The 9120-nt window shown below is 60.3% G+C and overlaps 1 pseudogene; it reads right to left on the reverse strand.

The window, feature by feature from the left end:
* Positions 1 to 864: 864 nt before the first annotated feature.
* Positions 865 to 1502, reverse strand: LOC112407526 (glutathione S-transferase Mu 1 pseudogene; annotated as a pseudogene).
* Positions 1503 to 9120: the final 7618 nt, after the last annotated feature.

Here is a 9120-nt window from a genome sequence, read left to right on the forward strand (position 1 = left end):
CTCACCTCTCCAGACAAGGGCAGGCCCGTCCAAGCCGGTCTGGGGTTCAGGGCCCTCGCGGTCAAAGTGCCCCCTCACTGTGCATTGGTGACCTGTGGCTTTAGACCAACAGTTACATTTCTCCCGAACCCCGGGATCTGCATCATTGTCTTTAAGACACACGCCCGAGAGTCTGTGACCGGGGCTCTGGTGCCTGGCGGTGACTCCAGGAAGCTCCATAGGAAGAAGACCCTGGACAGGAATCACTGGGCCCTCCCCTGCCAGAACAACTGGGGCACCTGGAGGACGTCATCTGGTCTCGGCTCTCAGAAGCTTGGAGGGCAAAGCGAGGGGGCTGGGCCAGCTGGGATCATGAGAGGAAGGGAACTAGCAGTTAGAAGCACCCACTACGCTCCAGGGATTCTAGTACATTTATTGCTGAATCTTTTTTCTTTTTCCTGCAGGTATGATGAAAGCTTTCCTGGGGTTCAGACAGGGCTGGGCCGGAACCACACCAGGAAGCAGGGCCTGCACACCAGGCCAATTCTGGTCTTCAGGGCAGGGCTGGGAGCTCAGAGCGAGCGCTATGGGCCAGGGGTCTGGCTGGGCTCCCCACAGCAGAAGCCATCATGGAAGGGAAGGGTCATCTGGTCGTCTTTAGCGCAGGAGGGACAATGTGGGCTGGGGAGGGACTTTGCTGAAGAAAAGTGGGGACGGAAGCTTTAAAGGATAGATGAAAAGGGAGTTGGGAGGGAGATAAGGGGGCCGAGAAGGCATCTAGAGTGAACAGAAGGAGGAAGAAAAAGACAGATGGTTCTGGGTGCACGAGATCCAGCTGTTTTCCAGGGCACCAGCTCCCCACTCCTGTCTCCCGGTTCCAGGGCACTACTTGTTGCCCCACATATAGCAATCTTTAGAAACGGAGGGCCTGGAGGCAAGTGAGTGGACTTCATGTAGGCAGAGACCTTCTTCAGGCCCTCAAAATGGGAAATGAAGTCTTTCAGGTTTGGGAATTCATGCAGGCGCTCGGGCTCACATATGCAGTGCACATCAGGATGTTATAGCCAGGAAGTCCACATAGGTGAGCTTGCTCCCTGCAAACCAAGGCCTCTTCCCCAGAAAATCTGAGAAGAGCCTCATCTTTTCAGGGGTCTCCTTCAAGTATGCAGGCTTCAGTTTCTCACAGTCAGAGCTGTAGCAGGTCCTGGCCATGTACAGGCGGACATCCAAAACCTGGTTCTACATCCACGCGAATCTTCTCTTGCTCTGTCTCGCTGCAGGTCGTGCTTGCGAAGGATGGCGTTGCTCTGGGTGAGCTCATGAGCCGCGTCAATCGAGTAGGGCAGATTGGGGAAGTCCAGGCCCAGCTTGGATTTCTCACTCAGCCACTGGCTTCTGTCATAGTCGGGAGCATCCCCCATCGTGTACTTCCTCTCCACATCGTTCGAGTCTGTGTACTCTGGGAGCAGGCGGGCGGCGTGCACCAGCCCGCGGATGTCCCAGTAACCCAGGATCATGGGCATGGTGCTGGTTTCTGTGCTCTGAGATGCTTCACAGGAGCTGGGCTGGAACTTTATTGTTGAATCTTCACTCGAACCCTTTAAGGTTGGTAGTGCTACCCGTGTTAGGGAGTGAGCTCAGAGAGGTTGGCGATTTGACCCAGAACAGCAGGACTTCAGCCCAGATTTAACTGGCTCCAAGTCTGTCAGGTTTCTGTTCTATTCTCTGACCTCCCACAAGCACGGGCTGCTCCTCGGGCCTGTGGACGCCAGGGAGCCCCGATTCAGCCTCTTAGCTGGGAGCCTACATAGCCTCCTTCCTCCTCAGGCCCCATCACTACACGGCAGATGGGCATCCTTCATCCTCCAGCTACTTTTATTTCTCTTTCCATTCTTCTTTCCCTCCTGGCTCCATCCAAGCAGGAGACCAGGAGGCACAGCCAACAAGCAGAAGCCAGAGCAAGGCTCTCACCCCATCCCCCTCTCCGACCACAGCAGAGGTGGAGACTGGGGTCCTCACCAAGCCTGAGGACAAAGGAGGGTCATCGGGGAAGCCTGGAGACGGGGTCTCTGCCCCAAGCGGCAGGCTGTGCATTTGCAGACTTTCCTCCATATCTCTGCTTCCTTGGGAAGCCCTCACGTCTGCAGGCCACGGCAGGGTCTCAGGGTGTCCTCAGTAGCCCTCTCTCTGGGACGGACGCCTTCTGTGCCAGAAGCTGAGCAAGCTCAGCCTGTCTCTGGAGTCATGTCCCCTTTTGGAATTGTTTCTTAGGGGGCAGCTTGCAATCCTGGGAAGAGCTCAAGATTGGGGGTCAGAAGATCTTTGTGCTGTTCCCACTTCTGCCACGAACAAGCTGGGTGATCTTGAGCGTCTGGGCCTCGGCTTCCTCTCCTGTAGTCTCTGGACTATCTGGCCCATCCTAACACTGCACTGTCCTCCAAGCTCTGCAGTTCCTCGGCCCCCTCCCAACCCAGCGATACCTCCGCCCCCAGCAGCCAGGTGCCCCTGTCCTGTGCCAACCTGCCAAAATGCAAAGTGTGCAAGGCATTTGGTTTGTTGGTGCTATGATTCCTCTTGAGGCAGGAAGTCGAATTTAAATTGTGCCCCAATCAGCACAAAAGCCGGCAAGCTCGGGCCTTCCACACAACGGATTATATAGAACAGCTCAGCTCTTCTTCCCTTTAGTTCCCTCTCTTTTTTCCTGCTCTTTCCCAGTCACTGAGTCAAGTAACCTGTATTAAGTGGATGTGTCCGCGAGGCTGGGTGCAGACGTGTGATCCAAGCCGACAAGGGCCGTCGGGAGGACTTGTGGTTCCCCAAGAATACGGCACAGACCGCGGAAGGACAAAGAGTTCCTCAGTGCCTCTGCTATTTCCCACACCAATGGTATTTGTCGATTTTATAGTGAGATCACGTTTTCTGTGCCCGCCTCCTGCCTTCTCATCCAGGCAGGAGATCAGGCTGCTCTCTTGCCGGGGCCTCACCTCCAACCTGGATGGGCTGACCTAGTTCCCGCATCTCTGGCACCAAAGATGAGGGTCTGAAGATGGTGTTGTGCTGGCCGTGCCCATCCAGGCAGATGACGGGACGCTGATGGAGCTGGTGTAGGCAGTGAGGTCGCTGGCCTCTCCGGAGGCCCCGGGCATCCTCGCTGAGCCTCCCCGAGGGCAAGGGATGCCCGTCTTCCCCGTGCAGTGCTGGCACCTTGGCATTCCACGCCTGCTTCTCTAGAGCTCTGTGCATGCACCCAGTGCTCTCACCCCTGCTTTTTCATTTCATCTTCTCGGCAACGCGGTGATGCAGGATTATTACTGCTGCTTCCTCACAGATAAGGACCTGAGCTCAGAGAGGCTCATGAGCGCCCCAGACCTCACAGCTGGACCGGCCGGGCCGAGCTGGGCTCACTGAGCTCTCACGGCACCAGCTGTGCCCTCGGGAATCTCCCGGGGGAATCCGAGGGGCCCCCAGCTCACTGTTCTCCTAAAACTGACGCCACCTGCAGCCCCAGGGCAGGGGGCCCGGAGACCCCGAGCCCAAGCTCTCCCTCCACCGCCTCACACTGCACAGGAGGCCAGGGCTCGGGACACGAGAGCAGGGGGGGTCAGCAAGGAAGGCAGTGCTCATGAAAGGGAGCCACAGGGCATGGCTGCCCCTCCCCACCTGAGGACCACACCGATGGAACCTCTTCGGTGGGATAGAGTGTTTGAAACAGAGTGGGTGTTGAAGTGTTTGTTAGATTTGTTTTTCTTTTCCAGACAGAAATAAAAGAATGTTTAAGAAAATATTAGGACATTGGCCCAGGAGTCCCATGTAAAACCGAGGTAGGTGTCTCGGGGCGGAAGCGTCCTCTTTGGGTATCGGAGGCTGGCTGTGTGGGCGGGAGGGGCTGGCAGGAGCCTTCCCTGGAGAAGAGGAGGTCTGCCTGCACCGCAGCTGCCAGAGGCCCCACGACCAGCCTCGAGGCGAGTCCGTGTGGCCAGGTGCCCGTCAGCTGGGTGCCGGGGCTCATAAGGAAGGGGTGCACGGGGCCCACCCTGGGAGTTTAGACCAGAGTCAGGAGCCGTGGAGGAGGGATGCGGTCCCCTCCGACAGCCCACGGGCTTCATAAAGGAGGGTCGCTTCAGCCACCTTGAGGCTGCACTGGCCACGTTGTCACTGAGAGACAAAGGCCGGGCAGCTTACGAGGAGGTGGTCAGGGGGCAAAGAGATGTGAGGAATGGGAAAGATGGAAGAGAAAGGGAGCAGAGGTGGGGGCTGGACCCCGAGGATGGGGGAAGACGGGCAGGTGCCGTTAAGGTTAGGCAGAGAAAGAAGAATAAAGCGGAGAAGGAATCCCAGGGCCAGAAGATAAAAAGGCAGAGAGAGGAGCCGGCAACCAGGGGGGCCGGGGGACCGTGAGCCCCGCCCCACCTCCCAGGCTTGTGGCCCCGCCGGGCCTGCTCCCCCCTCCTCCCTGTTGTCCCCTCCTCACCCTCCCCCCGGGGGGGCCGGGGGGCAGTGTCTCAGGCCCTCCTCCCTCAACTGCCACTTTTCTCTGTCCTTCACCGGCCGCGGCCAAGGGCTGGCATCCCAAGCCCAGCTGTTTGTCCAGCGCTGCAGGTGCTGGTGGAGCAAGTCCCGGCCCGAAGCCACAGTTCCTTCGTTTCTGAACCTCCCACACGAGTTGTAAGCGGGGTGCAATAGGGCAGGTGTAAAAGGATTGTCAGTCACCAAAGGGTCAGGTGCTTGGAGCCTACATTAATTTCTAGGACGGGAACCTGTCCCCGAGCTGTGGGGCTTCCTGCCCCCTGACCTCACTGTCTTGCTGGTCCTCGCCCTGCAGCGCAGGCCTCACGCTGGAGGATGCACCGAGAGGGTAGGCGGCCTCACCGACACTTGCCAGGCAGTTAATCCAGGCTGGGGTCGGAGACAGGGACGCAGAATTATGGGGTGAGAAGTTTTATTCTTTATTCCTGAAGCAGATCCAGGCTGTTAGCACTGAGAATAGTCTAGGTGGATTTTCAAGGAGCTGCTGAATATGTATGATGGAGAGAATCTGAACACGGGAGAAACAGCAGAGACGCGAGAAGAAACTGGATGGATGAAGGCCGAGGGGAGGAAGGTGGGACGGTGGCACGGATGGACGTGGCTGGACAGGGATGGTGGGAGAGGCAGGAAAAAGGAGGCTCAGGAGAAAGGAAGGGGAAGAGGAATAGAAGCCAAGGGAGCGGGCCAGCAGCCGGCGGAGCGGCCAGACGGAGCAGCACAAGGCAAGGCCTGGCCGCCAAGCCCCGCGGCTTCCGAGGGAAGCAGATGCTTCCAGGGAGCACGCGGAGGATCCTTGTTGACTCGGGCCCAGCGCAGCCCGGAGGAGCGACCCAGTCCCTGCCCTGCGGGGTCCCGTTCCCTCCTCTCCGTCCTCCTTCAGGCTCCGCCAGCCCCTCAGGGGTCCTGGTGGAGCCAGAAGCCACCACATCTCACCCGGGAGAAGCGCTCTGGGGGTGAGTGTGTGCAATGTGTGTGCGGGTGTGCAAGCAGGCAGGAGGCCAGGGGAGGGGCAATGACTCGGGGGCGATGGGCCGGGCGGAGGCCATCCTGTCCCCTCGTGCCCACCGGGAGCGTCCTGCGGCTTCTTGCTGCCTCCGATTTTCCTTTCACCCAAAGCACCAGACTGCCGCGGCCCCGCTCAGCAGGAAGGGCTGGGGTCCACCCCGGGTTCTGGGCCAGAAGAACCTTGGGGCTTCCCTGTCCTTATTCTCTCCTGCTGCCCCTCACGGTCACTTTCCTCCCCCTGCTTCGGGACGAGGGCAGTATCTACATGGTGTCCCACCCACACCCCGGCCCCTCCGCAACCCAGCAAAGCCCTGGATGGGAAGGACGCTCAGAATGACCGGGGAGGGCGGGGTTCCCACAGGCCCCAGCCCCCTCCCCAGTCCAGGCCCCTCCCGTGCTACCCTCCACCACCCACCTCAACCTCCCTTCCCAAGGGCGGCCCGAACACTACGGGGACACCGACGCCCCTCACTGCCCCTCCACCCAAGGTCAAGGGCTCCCTCGGTGGCCCAGAGGGGAGAGCCAGGCCCTGGGAGGGAAGTGGTGGAGGAGGACAGCGGGGCGGGGGACACCCGCGGGAAAGACAGGTACCAGGGAGCCAGATGGGCCTGGCGGGAACAGAAGTTAAGTGGGAAGAGACGGATAAACAGCAGACACCAAGCAACCAGCCAAGCATATGCTCCACAAGCAGGCGCCACCGGCACCCAGTGGGGTGGGGAGGTGTGGACCCACGGCAGGGCACAGTGGAGTTGCTGCGGCTGACTGTCGCCTGGCCGGAACCAGGGGTCGAGGCCCCCTCCGTGGAGCCTCAGAACCACGGAGCAGCCTGTGCGGGCCGGGTGGGGAGGAATGCCCGGCCGCCTGCCCCAGGGATGGTCTCTGGTGGAAGAACCGAGCCCCAGACTTGGACGTCTGAATATCCAGGTGCCGGCTCCAGGACCCCAAAGCAGAGACCCAGGGCCCGAGCAGGATTCAGGAGATGAGCAGAGAAGCAGGCCTGGCCTGCCCAGGAAGTCCTGGAGCCCCGCGGTGCCAGCTTCCGGATAGCAGCCCAAGCAGGCCGGAGCCCTCACTTGGGTGATGTCATCCCTTTGAGCCGGGAGGGAAGGGGCGGAGCCCGGCTGGAGCTCTGCGGACTTCACAGGCTCCACCCCCAGACCAGCTCAGCTCCAGGCCCTGTCTGCCCGGCTCCAACCAGGCCTCCAGGCCAGCCTGCCTTCGGGAAACTGCAGAGCCCGGGGAGGGAGAAGGGAGGAGGGTCCCCGCACACTCACCCCTGCAGAAGGCTTGCCTGCGGCCCTCGTCCACCCCATCGCCGTCCACCTAGGGGAGCCCCGAGCTTCCAAGGCCCTGAGCCTGCTGGGTATCCCAGCCTCAGCCTCCCTCTCCCCCGAGAAAGTCCAGAAATGTTCGTCTGCTCTGCAAAGTACCAGGTGTCCCAGTGGAATGTCTTCTCTAAATAGTGCTGTGGGAGGACGACCAGGGAGACAGGCCCTGTCCTGGGCTCATTAGCGCTGAGCTAAAGGAATAAAAGCTCTGAGCTGAATCTGAGACTGTTCTGAGCCCCAAAGCCAGACAGCCCTCCTACAGAATGGCCCCATCACCTCTCACATGCTCCTGTGGACAGAAGCCAGTTAGAGGCCAGCTGCTGGCCTCCTTCCATAGCTGGCACTGGCCCCAGCATGCTGCCCGCCCTCCTTGCGCTACCCCGGCCTGTACCAGCCACCATGGCACAGCTCACTGAGGACTCAGGCTCGGCCAAACCCGGCCTTCCCACGCCCGGCTCAGGGTGCTAGTGGAGGTTGCCTCGGGGCAGTGGAGCTGGGGTATCGCAGATTCAAGAGCAGCCCATCCGCACCACAGGGCCTCCTGTCCTGGCAGCTGCTTGGCACGGCTCCAGGGCCCAGGAACAGAGAGGAGCTCTCCCAGGCACAAGCCCATAGGAGCCTGGGAGCAGGGCCCACGTGAGCCCACACGCCCAGGGCAGATGCTGGACCCCGTGCCGGCACTCCTGGCTCTTCCTAAGCCCTTGGCCTTGTAGCCAGGACGTGTCTGGGGCAGACAAGAATGAAGATGAGGGTGAAAGCAGCGGGAAGGAAGGGTGACTGGGAGTGAAATTTCTGCTTTGTTTCACTGAGCCCTGGACCAGGAGCCCTGGCAAGAGCAGCTGCGGGACCCACTCACACCGGGAAAACGCTGCCTCTACCTTTGCTGGCTCTCAGACTGGACATCACACATGGGCCCAATGGCCCTAAGAGCCCATGTGTCACGCGTGTTACACTTCCCAGGCTGCTTCCTCATATATCAGGGTTGGTTCCCATAACACTGCCATGATGGAGATGAAGCGATGGTATTTTCATTTACTCTGTGGATGAGGAAAGTGAGGCTGGATCTGAGTATCTGTTTATTGATGGCCTCACAAGGCAAGTGAGGTTATGCAAGGATAAATGAACCAAGGAACTTAATATGAGCCAGGCTGAGCGGACAGCCCAGGCTCCCAGCCTCCTTCCCCACATGACATTGCTGCCGGTACTCAGCCCTGAGGGAAGAGGCGCGGCTGGGAAGACGTGTCCACCCAGGGATGCTGCTTGAGGAAGGAGGGGGTGTGTGACGGGTGGACTGTCACCCTGCACGGGGCCTGGAACAGAGGGGCTCGGGGCGTGTGAGCACGTACTGCGCTGTGCGTTTTCAAGGTGAGCTGGGGAAGACACGTGAGCATGCTGGAGGTCACCGTGCAGCGTGCATGTCGACCCCCGAACCATGACAAACGCGGGACGGGAAGATGCCCAGGGAAGGGAAGGATGTCTTCCTGCGGAGATGTGAGCAGGGTCTGGGTGTGTTTGTCTGGGTGACGGTAAGAAGGAAGTTCTGCAGACAGGTTCACGCATGTGTCCACGATCGTGGCCTTTGCGTCGGGTGTGCACACGTGTACCTGTGTGTGGGCGCCGGTGAGCAAGTGTGTAAAGGAAACTAGCACACCTGGGCCAGGCGCTTCCTGGTGCTGCCGCTACGATGCTGAGTCAGGCGCCTCTGCTGTCCTCTCCCAGGGGCCTCAGGGCGTCTTCCTCCCACAGCACCTCCACTCTCCGCCCTCCACATCTGCAGTTCACAGAGGACCTGAGCGGTCAGTTAGAGACATTTAAATTCCAGGAGTGCTGAGGAGGCCCAGGAAGAGGGAGGAAAAGGCAGCGTGGATTCCGAAGGAGGGACTGGAGTTTGCAGATCTTATCACGCGGCACCTGGCACCTGGAGCCCCCCAGTCCTGTTGAAGCCACGCTGGGCCAGAAGCACAAAGGCCAGGTGGTACCAGGACCTGCCCCCTTCCATGCCCAGAGCTGCAGTCCACAGGCCCTGGAGCAGAGGGGCTGCATCTCCCCCGCCCACCCCGTCCGCTCCCAGCAGGTGTCCCAGGCTGATGACGCGGGGCCTCCCCCGTGCAGGGCGCCCAGCTGCCCAGGAAGCCGACCCTGTCGAAGCCCACCTGCTCCATCTCCAGGTGTCTGGGCTGCACTGATCTGTGAGGCCGTTACCTCTGTCAGAGCAGGTGACCTCGGCCTCAGGCCCAAAGTGGGGTGGGGGTGGGGGCGTGTGACTGATGAAGGAGGAGAG

The sequence above is a fragment of the Neophocaena asiaeorientalis genome, unplaced genomic scaffold (genome assembly GCF_003031525.2).
Source record: "Neophocaena asiaeorientalis asiaeorientalis breed wild unplaced genomic scaffold, Neophocaena_asiaeorientalis_V1.1 scaffold424, whole genome shotgun sequence".
Taxonomy (NCBI): Eukaryota; Metazoa; Chordata; class Mammalia; order Artiodactyla; family Phocoenidae; genus Neophocaena; species Neophocaena asiaeorientalis.